Here is a 16,639-nt window from a genome sequence, read left to right as displayed (position 1 = left end):
TGTTTTGCCAGAGCCACCAGGCTGTCAAGTTGGTTCAGAAGCTCTCTTTCTTCCACTTATTTACCCTGTCTTGTTTCATATATTCTCTCTGAATCACATATATGCTCAAACTTTACAAACGAAATCACATTTTCAATTTTTTTATCAAATTCATAAATAAAATCACTATAAATATATGCTCTTAAAAATTACCACTTCAGAAGTTACAAGAGAAATCCTGTTGTTTCAGCAAGAGCAAAAACAAAGTGCATGGATTGCATTCTCAAGTTTAGACTACCATCTTAAGAGCAAGACTGGAAGTGCAGTATACAAGCAGATCACTCTTTCAACATCGTCCCCGTACATTTCTCATTGTACTGCAATTCTTTATCTGGAATCGCAGCATCTAATAAAAGCTCTAAAGATGTAAGTTGTGAGAGAGAAGAATGAGAGAAGGAGAAATGCAGGGAAAAAGCAATGACAAATAACAGTTTCTAAGTGCAGACAGAACACAGAACAGAAAGTCAAGAACTTGCCAAGTCAGCAGTAAAGAGTGATGTAATTTCTCAATATGTATAATGGATAATCTTCCATCTGAGAAGATTATCATAATAACTAGGCAACAACTGCTTTAAGTATTGCAGATATGTTAGGGAATCCTGTTGGACTGTGATATTTCCAGTTGTTCAAGTTATAGTATCTTACTTGTGTAGCATAAGAAAACAAAGTTGTGGATGATTGTATGGAAATGCACAGTATTATGTACAATGTGATATCACACAGCTGAGTGTGATACATATCAAACCCCAAAACAAATTAACAGAGGAAAATAACTAGATATTCCAGAAGCAGCATACTAGTGGTGTTATCTCCACCAGTCTTGAGAAACTCTTATCTTCACAAGATCTCATCTACTGTGTAAATATGAATTACTTAACCACCAGTAAATCACAGGAACTCAGAAACAGACGTAACTTAACAATGTATTATAAACTATATCAGGGCATAAGTGTCCTGTAAGGATCTAGTCTATATTATGCAATTAGTTCTAATGTGTATTTCTGTGAATCTGTCTCCTGGCCTGAACAAGTGCAAAAGGCTAGGGGGAAGATGGTTTAAATAAAACTTTGCACTGTATTATCTTAATTAATAGTACGAGCTTGTTGTATCCAAGTGTGTGTGTGTAGTAAGCCTGGTTAAGAGACTTAAAGTGGAATGGTCTCTGCTTTTTGACTTGGAGTAGCAGAAGCAAGGCCAGCTACTTATGGTTAAGTAATGTCAGCAGAGGCACAGATTCCCCTGAAAGATGCATTCCTGAGGTTCTGGTCAGTTGGTTGAGGGATCAGCAATAGTTCCATCGACTGTTACAGAAAATCCTGATGCAGCAGCACTAGACTTCATAAAACTTACCCCACCAACATTTGCAGCAGACTTTGTAGCATTTCCAGGAAAAACAAAAAGGGAATTGAAGATCTCTGATGCGTGCAGTCATATCAGCAATGTAAAGGAGATCTCTTAGTGAAATAGGTTCACCAAGAAAATTCTGATTTATAAACAACCTTGAATAAGTGAGTCAGTAGGATTCTGCCTCACTGGGAAAGCCCAGGGAAGTGTCCTGGGTGTTTTTCTACTGTTGTGATTTGAGCTATTAGCTAAGTCAGGCAACTTTCTCTTGCTGAATTGGGAAGCTTACTTACTGGTGGTTTACATAGGAGACCAATCCCCCAACCTCCTGTCTGGGGAGAGTGTCTTGGGGACTCATGTACTGAATAAAAGCAGAAGCTTTGGAAAAGACGGACCGAGTAAATGTGAAACCAATAATCTAGTCTCGCATATAGGGAACTGGTAGTGGGTCCTAACATTAAAATAGGTAATATAGAAAAAGTAAAAAAGGGTTTGGAACCCCACCAGTGCTGTAGACTAACACAAAAATTGTGACAGTAGAATAATAAGATATAGAAATCAAATTAGGAGAGCCTTCTCATTTGTGATCAGGAGTGCCACAAGAATAGTAAGTCTTTCATTCCATTACTGTAAAGTTATGTGTATGAGTATGTAGGTCCTGCTTTTTCAGTGGAAATTCTCCTTGCTCCTAAAGGTACACAAAAGTGTGAAACTATAGCTTGGGATGCATTCATAGCAATGCTAAACTGCAAATCCGTGGCTAGAAAAATTTTTGCAGTTTGGAAAAAAGAAGTTGGTGTGACAGCTGCTTGGTTTTCATGCCTTATATTGTTGATTTGAGTCTGGGTGTGAGTAAAATGACTGCGAATTTCATGGCTGGCATCAGGTTTAAAGGATTCTCTGAGACCTCTGAAGTATGAATACATCTTGATTTGATTCTGACTTTTTTGAGTCTTAGTCTGTAGCAAATGTGCTACTACGTCAGGATGGCAGACAGAAAATTAAACTTGGATTGTGACTAGTTTATTTTTGTTGCAATAGGTGACACTATTTAGTACTTGGAACACACAGCTCTGAGTTATGTTGCTGTCCAAAGCATCATTAGGGGAACTCCTGAACATAAATTTTGGTGAAAGACCTGTTCTGAAAGTTTTGGCAGTAGAAGGCAGAAGATCATAGGCAAATTCCAGATCTGACTGGTTGTTCTGGAAAATCAGCTTCAACAATCCACTGTTCCTAAAGCAGAGACAAGTAAATCTGCTTAATGCAAGATCTGCTTAATGCAAGAAACTGCTGTTTCTTTGCTGACTAGTGGTGGAAGGAGTATTTACTGTGTTTACTTATATATGAAGATCATCTGTATTGTCAGGATAAAAAGCACAGAAGATAGGACGGGATCTAATCTCCAGAATTACACAGATTCTCTTGAAAATCATACTTAAGCTCTCCTAATATGAAGTTGCTCAAGGTGGGTCTGCTTTTGACTGGGAAAAAAATCTCAGATTGGGTGTAGATCTGAAGGAGTTGAAATCCCATCCAAACCTTGGTGGTTATTGTATCCAGTTATGATTTCTGAAGAACTGCTTATAGAATTTTCTCAATAGAGAAGTGAGAAAGCAGATAGTGGTTTCTTACATTAACTATTGGAAAGCCTTTGATTAGCTGAGTTTACCAGAGCTTGATCCCAAGCCAACAGAGTTTTAAATGGTCTCCTCTGAAACAAAGCAGAGAAGCTAGATATGTTCCTCTCAAGGTGGTTATCCTGAAGGATATTCTTCAAAGTACTTGCTCTTAGATAGAGGAAGTATTTGTCTATTAATCAGCTTTGGTTAGCTAAGCCAGGGAAGGTTCAGGTTACTGTGTTACTGTGTGAGTAATCCTGTTCTTTGTGTGCAGGTATGGTATTACAATAGTTAAGAAAGATACTCAAGGGCTCTAGCACTCATTGCCCTGGGCTTCTGGGAAAAGGACTATTATGCACCTCATGGAAAATTTTATGGTAGAAAGTGACGAGCGCTGTACGCAAAGGGAAACTGATTCAGGGAGAAGGCAGAGAACTAAACTTAAAATAAAATTTTATCAGCACTGAGAAAGGAAATGACAAATCTTCTATAAGATGGAACTGATTGTTTTTTATTTAAAGCATTTATTAAAGTGACTATTAAAACTAAAACAATTTATTTGTATATTTAGTTACTTATTAGCAATTTTTTATGTTCCCCTTTACTTCTGCTGCAAAAGCTGGTGATTGAGATCTTTTTGTTTAGATTTTTGTTTTTCCTCAGATTCTGTTGTGTTCACTCTATTTAATAATGCAGGATTTTTCTTTTATTTTGCCTGACATAACAGTGTGCTGTATCAGAAAGTTTCATTTCATTATCATTCCTTTTTCATTTCTTGTAATATGTGGTTTTCTTCAGATTCATGTTATTCGATTAGACTATCAGCTGATGAATTTTGAGCCTGATATGCCACGAGAACCAAATAGTTACATTGGTATTGCATGAGTATTTGCATTGGTGATTAATTGCCTTCATCCCCGCCAGCAAATTGATAGCAGTTTTACTCCATAGCAGAAAGAGGTTTGTCATTATAACGACATAATTAAGAACAGATGAATGATCAAAATTAAAAATTACACTTTCTTCCCCCTGAGAATGTTGAATATACCAGAAAGTTGTTCCCTGAAACAGATCTGCACTAATTAAAAAGTGAGTACAGAACAAAAGTTATTCTGAGAAGTCAGGTCTTTGGCCCCTCTATGTACACCAAGCACAGTCAAATTTTTCTATTATGAACAGTCTCCTGAAGCTTTTGAAGTGTATGTTTTCACTGACAACTAACTAGGTTCTTAAGTGGAAAGAAGTTCCATTGACTTACATAACCTTGAATAGGTCTGACATTCAGAAAAAAAACTATTATTACTATTATTATTATTATTATTATTCCCTTTGCAAGTATGATTCATGACTTTTTCCAGGCAGAGGCTCATTTATAGCCTCCCTAAAGTCTCTTACTATCAGTGGCCATGAACCAAACAATTAAATATGCTTAAATATTCCTTAAACTACATCTTAATCAAGGATTTCTTTCTTTTGTTGATTAGATGATCCAAAATGACACCTTTTCCTTGAGTGACCAACAAAAAATCACTTGTGCTGCTGAAATTAATGTGTTACAAAGATCACAACAAAGCATCCAAATTTGGTATAGTAAAATTGCATTAGGGGGTGACTCAGTGGTGACATCACATCTCCTTGATGAAGTCCTTATTTCCCAATATGAGTTGTGGTCAGTGTACATCCACTATCACTAAACACAAGCTCAGATCTTGGTTTAATACTCAAAAACTGAATAGCAAATATAAATGCATATTTTATTTTACTTATTCACAACTGTCTCCATAGTGAGTGTCCTAGTTTTAACCTATTTGTCTTCATAGTAATAATTTTTAAGTTATTTTCTGGACTGCAATGCATGAGTTTTGGAGGATTTAGCTAAAATAAACTTGCAAGATCTCAGTTTACAGAAATGAAAAATAAGAATTTGCCTTTCATAACACCTGGAAAACAACTGTCTTCCCAAGATGTACCCTCTATCAAATAATTTTAGCCTTGATCTATTTCAAATATGTACACACCAAAGGTCCAACCATACTGTAATTACCATGGTATCTCCCTGTATTAGCTAAAGGATTTTGGATGAGAATCTGCCACAAGCAGGCACAGCAGCCCAGAATTCTGATACTGATATTGTTGCTACCAACCAATTCCGTTAATATAGAGCTAGCTCGGGTATCTCACTACTACAGACTGTAGAGTAAACCTCCTTCAACAAAAACCCTTTTATCATTCTCTGCACACCGCAGTCCCCTGTGAATCAACCTGCTTCTTAATCTGGTATCTTCTGAAACATCTATGATTTTGTGTTTATACGTAGGAAGGAGCAACTTCTCATCTGCTCCTCATGATTTCAGAGTAAATTTGCTGGAGGTTCAAGGCCATCATTCTCCAAAAAAATAAAATGGTAGCATCACTTTTTTTGGGAAAACACTTCTTGAGACATCCTGTGTAGCCTCTCACTTAGAGTGAGGCCTTCACAAACACAAAAATCAGGTCAGCTGAAGCTCTTAAAGCAGACCATCTCCCATTAATACAGCAGAATAACCAGCATTAGGGCTCAAGTCCTTGCCCATCTTCTGAGTTTAAGACTGTAAGATCAGAGGTCACGTCTTTAGAACTGCTGTAAGAACACTGTATCTGGTTGACCTTCATCCAAACCCTGGGGAAAAGACCACAAAGTATTTTTCCGCCTGAACATCCCCTGTGCACCCACGGCATTTTTCCATAATTTGCCCTTTGGAGTCACCAAGTTTATTGAAAAAGAAATGCTAACCTAACACACTTATTCAATTTGGCTTCTCCTGAGTGTGGGATTAGCAAGGAAAATTGTTACTTAAAGTCTTCTCTGTATCTTAAGTTTTTTCTGAAGTCAACTATAAATATGTTCATGTGGTGCCATATATAAACTTCATTTGAAAACTGATTTTGTCTGTTACAGACAAGATCATCAGTAAAGTCTTTTGGTTCCAAAAAGTGTAATGTCACCTCTTTCTATTTTCTTATTTAGGTTATGTAGAGTTTTAAGTCCTCCCTCATTTGGAAATTTCCTTTTCCTAACTCTTTGATTTATCTTCATTTCCACCATCCAGCGACAAAATTCTGATACCTCTTTTCAGGTATCAGAAATAATATATTAAGAACTTGGAGTGTGGGAAGCATGTACATCAATATTCTAGTGCTTATAAAACCCATAGGACTTATTTTGACAACTAATTTCCACAGTTCACAAAACACTGCTGATTTGCAGTGATCTGCAGCTCTGCATCTGTTTCACGGACACTTTTAGCTCCATAACATTTTCAGTGAAAAGGTTACATTATTGTCAAGGAGAAGTTAAAAATAATAAATTGGAAGCAACAGTACTGACGGCATAAATTTAAACTCTAATACTAAATTTCTTTTCTGAACTGGTAGTTCCTTAGCTATGGATGCTATGTCTGAAACTACCTATACTATTTCTTTGCCACGGTATGATGAACACAAAGTCTTAGCTGCATTTTTAGTTCACATGGCGCCATACAGTGACAGTGTTAAAGATGTGTTGGTGATGACTCCATGAATTGGAGCAGTCATTCAGCTACTCTTGTTTTGTTGCATTACCTGTGGGAGATAATTTTTTTAATAATAAATAGAGCAATTGTAACTTGATAATAAATCACAAGGTGATTTAACACTAAATAATAAATGGCCAGTTTTTCCACAGCTATCTACCCTAGGGGAGTGATATGCATTGAAACCTTACCCAAATGAACAAATTACTTTGAAAAACAGAAGGAACTTATTATAGGGCTAATAAAAGATCGTTTTGCAATTTTGGGAATACTTCTCACTACTGGGTAGCAAATGTAATTTCTAGCATTTTTATGTTTTGTGTCAGTTCTTTAATATTGCCTAGCCATTGTGTAGTATTATCTTTTCCTATGAAACTATATAAAGTATTTTTTATATTAATAGCTATTGCTTATGTTATGTAGAAACAGCAAACATTTCAAGCCATGACTAGGAAGTCATAGGGAGGAAACCCTTAGAATACACTTTTTACTATGTCATTTCACATGTAAAGAAACTCAGAAGGCAGTCACATAAGTTACTAAATATAAGGCATTTGAACTTCCCCGCCTTTGGGGTTCATCTTCAAGAAAACACTTGTGAATCTGCTATATTTGGAAATAAAGAAGAACAGCAACAAAAAAAATCTTCAAAACAACTTCTGCTATTTGTTTCCTAGGGCTAGACTACAAGACATAAACGAAGAAACTCAGTAAGAACCTGGGCTCAGGTGCTGCAGTGGTGGGCATGGTTCACATTCCAAAACATACAGATCATATTACAGATTGGGCATCACATAATCAAGAGTATTATGGGAAGAATGCACATTCTGACAACTTCTGTCCTCTGTTGCAATTCTGAGAAAGCATGACAATAATATCATACTAGGGAATACTTCTGCCACAACTACACTTTCAAAACATGTTCACTTGCATTAGAAACAGCAAAAGTTGTTTGTTGGCAGTACCAATACATTCCCATTTTGAAAAGAATAGCAATAAAAGGGAGGGTCCCAGGTTTAAAAGAGCTTTATCCAATAGAAAAAGAGAAGATCAAGCACACTACAGAAGATGTAGATAACGCAAAGCATCTAAGATATCTTTGCAGCTGCAGCCATTACCTGTCCAATCTGTCCTGCAACCCAGTCCTCTCAGTCCAAATGCTTCACAGTAGGACACAAACGCTTCTCTCTCCCTCTCCTGACAACTCTGTTTAAACAATTTAAATAATTTCCCAAGAAATAGCATTGAAACATTCAATTTTGGGTTGACTGGCTTTGTTTCAGCAAACTGAAAGAAATAAAAACCCCAACACTCTAACACTTTAGAGTATCGCATTGTGTAACTTCCTACGTCAGACTCCTTGAAGACTATTTGTTATACTCCCACTTAGCTAGCACACATGCAGGTACAACTTGAGCAAAGTCCTGGCCTCAATGAAGCCATGGCTGTTTTGCAACTGACTTCTTTTCAAAATCCAAATACAGGTACATTTAAAGTGACAGTGCAATCTCTTACATCTTCCTATTCCGTTACAGCAAGTCGATATTGCAGACCCAGGCTTACAGACACCGAAGGCAGAAACAGTGTGACTGGAACAGCAAAGCTTTTCTGAGTTGGAGGCAGAGGGATACTGGAATGATATCTGTCCCATGGGAAATTCAGAACTGAAAATTACCAAGGTTAACATATTCCATAGCTATTTAGAAAGTATGATTAGAATAATAAAAATGAAAGAAGACTAATTTTCTTAATAATCATATTAAATTGTTTAAACACAGATTTAATTATTTAGTTATTTTTAATACTATATATTTTTCCTTGCTAGTAAGAGTGACTGAAATATATTGCATGACACAGATTGTGCAGCTTCAGGGGCAGTTCATAGTAACACCTCTGGCAGCAGTGAACTATCACAGTCTTTCTTACCAACTACCTAATTGTCTTGCATCTCCACCTTATCATTGTACTGCCCTCATTTACCCCAAACCAAATTACAGCCTGGAAGGAGATTGCAGCAGTGATTTGTGTACCTTATCTGATGAGTAGTTACATCGTGTGGTCAACTCTGGAATGGGTTCAAGAGAAATTAAGACAGAACCTTGTATAATTGCCCGTTTATAAAGAAAACATGTCAAAACAATGTCACTGATGTTTTGCCCGGGGAGAAAGGGATTCAAGGCCCTGACAATGCACCTAATGACTTTTGCATTCCCACGGTTGTTATACCATTCCTCTTCTCTGTATTTTCAATAAGAAAATGGAGAGCTGCCTCACATTCTCATTTGCAAGAACCTTGGGTATATGTAGCCTCCACCCATTTGGAGGCCTCATTCTATTGCCATAATGATATATATTAATTTGTTAAATAATAATAACAACTAATTACAGTTATTAATTTAATTAAATAGTCATTCAATTGCATCTTTTTCTAGATAGGCCTTGGATCATTTCACAAATGAAGAAAAACATTAATATCTACATCATAAAAGCTGAATAAAAAGCAGAGTTATGGATATATGCGGATTCCATGGGAAGTGAACATAACTTGCATTGTACAAGCACTGCAATGTCTTCTGCAGAAAGACTACAGCACATCTTGGACTGAATCCCTGAATTTTTTGAGGTTTTTTTAAAAATTACTTCCTAGATTTCATTGCTAAAAAAAGAACCCTGAAAATATTAAGCAAGCATAATTAGAACAGAAGGCCAAAAAAATTTCCCATATTGTTTTTCTTATAATCTTAGTATAATAATTTTCTTAAGAACTTGTTTAATGACAATGACTTTCTGAAATAATAAGTATAAGAAGCTGAAATTCTTTTCAAGTAACTTATGTTTAATGTTGTGTCTAAATTTGATCAGGGTAGCCTGAAGAAAATTAGAGAAAAAAACTGTAAAAATGCTTCAAAACAAGCATAGTGAGGCTGTTGTAGAGGAGATTTCAATACTTACTGAATGCATATTGAGGTGGTTGATGATTGTCATAAAGACATTTGGATAAATGATGTGAGGCTTTACAGGCCATACAGGGGTGTGCTTCAACAATTAAAGCTTTTCTCACTCCTCTGTTGATGATGAAGGAATTAGGTTCTTCATGTATTTAAAAAGGAGGTCCAGCAGTTGGTGGAGTAGTCTGATTTAGAAGCTTCCAGTTGTGAACTTTCTCTTTTATCTGAATTCACTTCATTCGAAATGAAAGGTAGGGCTGTTTATTTCCATTAAATCTAGATATTTAAAAAAATGAGTTAAGTCTAAGCATAAAAACTAGTTTATCCTGTACTAGTACAGCTGTTTGAGCTTGTTGGAAAAGACTGCCTCATGGAGGTGACTCATTCTGTTGCTGTTAAAGACCAGATTTAATACAGGCTTGATTCATACTATATGTCTTGAGTATAATTCTACTGTTATTATTTTAAATAATTAACAGTAATCCAAGTAAAAGCAAATGAAAACAAAAATTGCACAAGAAGACAATGAGAAGAGAAAGTGGCTACACAGCCTCTGCCTCAGTAGAAATCCAATTTTCACTCCTTTTTAAAATAATGATCCATCACTCCCAGCTCAGAAGCTTTTCATTTGTTGTTACTGTGTCTTGGTGAGATACACAAAATATTTGGAGAAAGGATGTTACCTTCACATCTTGCATGTGATCTTGCACATCTTGGGATGATACAACCTGGCTGCTGGTACCTTCCCTTAAAAGAAGCACGATATTTTTATTTTTCAGGATCCAATATTAGTGGTGAAAAGTGGCCAAATTTTGAAACCTCAGACAGGCTTCTGCTCTCTTTCACCCTTCCTTCTAAGTTTTCTATTTACTGATGACCTTAGAAGCTGAGAATTCTGCATGAGAAAGCAAAGAGGGGAGGTACCTGCCTTCCTGTGTAATGCACAGGATAGTCATGAGATACAGATTCTGACAACTAGTTAGCATTCTGATAATAATGCATGACAGATAAATGAAAAACACAGTCTGCAGAGGGGAACTAGTTTCTCAGAATTTGCAGTGCATGTTTTGACTTCCTGCAAGATCAGATCAGTAGCCATAATATAGAATAGACTGCAGTCACTTCACTACAGACCTCTATTCACAATTATCTATGGCCTGAGCTGCAGTAGCTGATTCATCTCAAACCCAACATCCATCATTCCTGTCTGGCAGCTACCTGCCGTTCCCACCCTATGGTTCCAAAAACTGCCAGTTCTCTCTGTCCTGCTCTGCGTCTTTCCACTTATTTCTCTTCTGGGATCTTCACAAAGTTCTGCTTGTGCCATTCCCCGCTAGGCTGTTGCCTGGCTCTTGTGGTTCTGGGCACTTACAAGGGAATCTGCTCCCCTTTACAGAATGCAGTATGCCCAAGTTCTCCATCTCTATCTATTTTCTGATCGGGGCATCAAAATCAGCCAGTGGGTGTGCCTTTAGTTTCCTGGCACTATCCTGTTCTCTGAGGAATACAGCCTTAAGGTAGGATGCAGAAATTCAGTGATTATGATCTTTCAGTCCATTTCCTTTCTTCCCTCCATTGGCTCCTTTTTGCCCCAAGGCCCTCACTGCTCCAACTTGGGAATGACTTTACAGCCTCATCCACCTCCTCATTACAAATCCAATGGGGTTTTGACCTCACATAGGAGAGTCATCTGATGCAGACAGTGATAACCTTTCAGGTGCCGCCAATTGTCCTGTGCTTCACTGGACCGGAGAGTTGCTTTACTAGATTTCATGCACCAGCTCTTTCAACCTGATGAGGGAGAAAGCATACATTAACTAGTTTGCCTTACCCCCCTCCCCCAGCCCAAACTGAGAGCAGTGGGCAATGTGCTCTACTGGCTTGGATATTTTCATCATCTTTGCAACTCACACTGAGTCAAGTTGTAGAACTTGCTAAGGGACAAAAATCTGAAATATTGAGTGACAATCCCTAGAAAGAGAAATTATTGGTATAACTCCAGTTTATCCAGTTGTTTCCATGTATTCATCTTTCCCTTATGCTACCCATTTTGCACCACTCTGGATCCATTGTAAGGACAGAGGAATACATATCCACTGTTCTTTTCTACCTTGGAGCTTCTGCTTTAAAGGAGTCCAAGGGTAGTCCTTTGGACTACACTAAGAATCCACTCCATTGGCTGCAGAAATGAACTTGTATCTCTGGTCAGAAAAGCACAGCGTCAGGTAGGAATCTGTTGTCCAGTGCAGCCTGTGTGACAAGAAGCAGAAAGGACCATGAGGATTCCAGAAAAGGACCAGATCATGTGAAGTAAGATTTTTGAATGGAGGCCAGTCTTCCTCAGAAGGAAGAAGTGATGTTAACCTACTAATGTGCAGGCCAGGAAAGCCCAAGCAAAAAAAGACTCAGATCAAAATAAGTCCAACTTAGGTTCAATATCCAACAACTTTTAAAACAAGATAGTTTATTGAAGATAAATTTGAAGAATGTAGCATAATCTTTGCCTCCACATGGGGTGGCAGTCCTGATAAAGCATAATTTAACTCTGGGAATAGAGATGAAGTTGTGGAAAAAACAGTAATTATTAATTTAGCTCGTTCAACCTTTTTTCTCCATCTTTATTATCCTGAATGCATACAAATTGAAATTTTCACACACACTTGCATCCACATACACAAAACACTGCAATAGGGAACATCCAGAGAAATATGCATACAAGGTCTGAGATGGTCAGATGAATATTTTACTATTGTCAACCACGCTGAGTAAAAAAACCTTTGTCAGACCTCTCCATATTTTTATTTTTTTTAAAGAATTTTGCAGTTTGATTTTATGAATTCTTCAGAGATGGAGCTGTACTGAAAGAGCACTGCTATTAGTTTAAATCTTTCTCATTTCACATTTCATCTTAGTACATCCTTTTCCTAATTTCACTATACATACTTTTCTAGTGAACATGTATAACCACAAACAAAGCTAAAGGAGAGTCAGAACTCTCTGTACTCAAGCAAGGATTGTGTGGTCACTGTTTCTTTTTAAGACCACGGCTTCTATTGAATTTTTAATGTTTGTCACTCAGTAAAGGGCAATCTAGACTTCCTCTATCCCACCCTAATCATTTGTTTCTGCTGGCTAGCTGCAGACTAGCCTTTGTGTGACTGCACAGTTAACTGGATCCAAAACTCACATATTAGAAAAGTGACCTAAAAAACCCGGTATTTAGAAGGGTTTTGTCACCTAATATACCGCATAAACCGAGCCACATCAACACTAGTGTCAGCAAAGGAAAAGATGTAGGAGCAAGTGTCCAGTGTCAGGAACCCTTGCTGAGGCAGGAGTATGGACTTATGCCAGAATGAATATGTCACCATGACCTCAGTGGTAGTGTGAGTTTTCACATCTAGCATCTATTTACTCACCTACTTCAGTGAAATAAAGAATTTCAGAGGTGCAGGTGAGGACTTGCAAGTATTTCGCACTCCCTGTGAGGAATGCAGAACACCTTTGATATACAATCTTACACTGATTTGGGCGCAGATTCCTTTAGATCCAGAGATCTCTGTAGGGAACACGCCTCTTGAAGTTGCTTTACTAATTGCTCTGCAGGACTGAAAATTCCACGTACCAGTCACACTCCCTCTTACTCTTTTCTGATGCACTCAGTCTTCGGATGTGTTAAAGCATCTGTCCTACTCCTGTGCTAGAGTGTATAGTTACTGATACATGGTGTATTGAACTTGCTCTGTATTACTCACCATTCAGTAGGAGACAGTATATAAGAAATTTAGGCAGCCATGTAATACTCAACAATTCCACTTAATGAATATTTCTGAAAAATTGAACTTCTAAGTTCCTTCAGTATGATTCTAATGAGCATTTTCTAGGCTGAGTGTAAAATCTTTTGAAGACTAGCTGGAAAAAAAAATCCTTGAATGTCTTAGACAGTGAGTTCAAGATGACCTAAGACCACCACTTGGTGTAGAAATCTCAGTATCTATGAATGGAAATGTATATATCTTTGTATGTGCTTAAGTCTGTAGTAACTTTCATAGGCCTGAGAAAATTATTGTCTTGATTTGACAAGCTAAATTCCTGACCCATCTAAATTCCAGACAATTTTCTGGATATCTTGGGAAAAAAAAGTGAAAACCTTGAATAAAAATAGTAATAATAGTAGAAAAGGGAAAAAAAAACCAACAAAAAGTGACAACCCCCCACCCCCCAAACAAAATTCAAAACAACCCAACAACCAACCAACCAAAAACCAAACCAAAACAAAAAAAACCCAAACAACTCACCAAAAATCAAAGGAAAAGGGAAAGCCAAAGGAGAGTAACATAAAGTTGTATGTAAATTCAGGAAATGTGGAAGATATTTGCTGCAGCAAATGATAGTTAGGGTTAAATGTGAGTTTGAAAATAGCTAGAAAATTATCTTCCAGGCTACATGGTGGAAAGTCACCGTCAGAGTCCTAAAATGTAGTCTGGACAGAGAGTCAGAGTGGGTAATTTGATCTGACAGAATGAATGGTAAGGGCTAATAATCCATGGAGAATAGGTGCTTTGTAAAATAAGCTGTTTCTTCATTGATGTTGTTAGATCACCATCTAGAGGATATTTAAAAACACATGCTTGTCATTCTACTGTAGTTTCTTGAAATTTTATTTCTATTCATTGAGGCTGTGTGAGTCAAGCAGCACAAATTAGTAATAGCTGGTTAAACACTGAAGTGGGAAATTAATTATATTGTCCACTCCACTGGTACATTTTTTGTTCAGTTTCAGACAGTTGTTAGCTACAGATATGTTCAAGTGTTATCTTTTGATATCAGGTGGTGCCCTATTGTTATAATCCTATCTCTTCATTCTGTTTTAACCTTTGAGATGAGATATACCTTTTTTTTTATTCCCAATAATGTTCACACTATTTTCTTACTTTAGAGTGTTGTTAGCTACATATGATGCAAAGTTTTTGCCTAACTGCATATGACACCTTTGTATGTCAGATGAGTGCCATGATGTCACAATGTGCTCCAGCCGAGAATGTGGTGGTAGTTAAGTCCAGACTCTGTTAGCTGAAAAGCAGTGAGGAGCAGAAGTGTCTTGTGCTGGACAGGAAAACAGAATGGGGGATAATCAAACCCTGGTTGTTTTTCTGGGATTTACCATCTATCTGATGGGTTTGTTCCCAGTTACTTACTGCTCAGTCTTTTCTAATGCCTTCACACCAGTGAAAAGTCAGATCATGATTCACGCTGCCAAGAATGGACAGCGAGAGGGAAACAGTCCATCAGCAGGTGAGAGGAATGGTTGAAGTGGGAGGATGAGAAAGAAGGGGCTTGGAGAGTAACTAAGGCAGGAAATGAGATAGGGTGTGGACACAGAAGCTTGGTTTTGTAAGGAGAAAATCAGAGGGGGAACAAGAACACATATGTCAAGGAGAAGTGGGGGTCAGATAGTCCCTAAGGAATAGGGAGCTAGCAACAGAATGAGATAGCAAGGCCAGCAGGGCAGGGGCCTGAGCAGGACAGGCCTGGGTATGGCAGTCAGGAGCAGACAAGAAGTCACCAGGGAAGTCCACGGCATTGAGACAAGTCCACATTCAAGGAGGAATACCAGTCAGTGTCAGGGTCAAATGTAGTGATGGTGACCAGGGTCAGACACAGTCCAGTGACTGCCCAGCCCCACACTTACAGGGCAGAGGATGTGAGAGAGGCACAAGTTCAGGCTGGTTCATGGATATTAAGACCTCTTAGATCACCCATGGCCCTGACTGCAGCTTCCCGTCTCAGCTGGTCCCCCTCACACCACACAGAGATCCAAAAGGAAAGGTCCAGGCCACTCCTGGGGAGCAGGAAAGAAATGAAAGAAATCAGGGTCAGACACAGTCCATTACTGCAGGCAAGTCCATAGTGTTAAGCCATATTCAAGGTCAAAACAGGAAGACAATTCGTAGGTGAAGATCCAGAATAACAAGGTCCATGGCCAGGCACAGCTATGATGGAGATGGAAGTGGAGATAGGTAGACTTGCAACAGGCCACAAATACAGATCTGAGACCCAGGCCCTAGCTTAAATAAAGCCCCTGAACACATGGGATTCAGGTAGAGGCTCCAGCTGAGGCTGCCAAGAGCCACTGCAGCCTATTACTACAGTCATGGCCCTGAAAAGATAAAAGAATGTAAATGAATCTGAGATGACTTATAATGTAAAAGTACAGGAATAAAGGAAAGGAAGAAGATGCAAAGGAAGGAGAGTAAGGACAAAGCAATTTCTGAAATAAAAGATTTCAAAAACAGAATCACAGAAACAAGAAAAGGACAACAGAAGCAGAGATGGAATGAGGTATAATGCAAATCTGTTTAGGATGAAGGAGAAAATGGACATACAGTAAGGGTGAGATGGATTTGAGAGTTTAGAAAGTAGGGCAAGAAAAGTAGGGGAGGGAAGCAGAGGTATATGAAAAGATGAAAAGTATGAAAGAAGCGAACAGTCTCCTTTTCACCCCAGTCACAGGTTGGGAGGAAATGGAGGAAACTTTCGTGGCTTCATCAACAGGGGAAGGAATGGAGGTGATCGATATGGTGCAGACTGAGGACTCAGAGACATTGAGCAATGCAGCGGTGAAGGATCTGCTGTTGGATCTGGCTCTTTCCCTGAAGATTGGTGGCACTGTGCTCTTTTTTTTATGCATGACGTAGAGCATGAAATAATTTCTGTGATCACGGATGATAACAATTTGAGCATCTACCTGTGTTTCATGGTCACCTCCTGGACAATACGGCTTCTCTTCATCAACCATATCCCACGGAACACTGAAGACAAAGGCAGACACCTTGTGCATGTATTGAAAGTGTTTTTCCTTCTCCTTGAGAAACACAATAAATTCTCAATCCAAGACTCGTGACTTTTTCTAAGCCAGATCTCCCTTCTTGCACTTCCCATACATTCTTTGTGTAAAAACATCATAGTTTCTAATAAGAATTGATTCAACTCACCAACTTCAGGGGAGACTCTGTCTTTTAAATAGAATATTCATAAATTCATCATATATTGTAAGAACAAGAGAAAAAATGCATATTCCAGGGAACAGTGGCCCATATACGCTTAACAAGATAGATATAAGAAAAGTTAAGAT

The sequence above is a fragment of the Corapipo altera genome, unplaced genomic scaffold (genome assembly GCF_003945725.1).
Source record: "Corapipo altera isolate COAL_440 unplaced genomic scaffold, ASM394572v1 61, whole genome shotgun sequence".
Lineage (NCBI taxonomy): Eukaryota > Metazoa > Chordata > Aves > Passeriformes > Pipridae > Corapipo > Corapipo altera.
The sequence above is the reverse complement of the archived record's forward strand: the minus strand, read 5'-3'. Positions refer to the sequence as shown.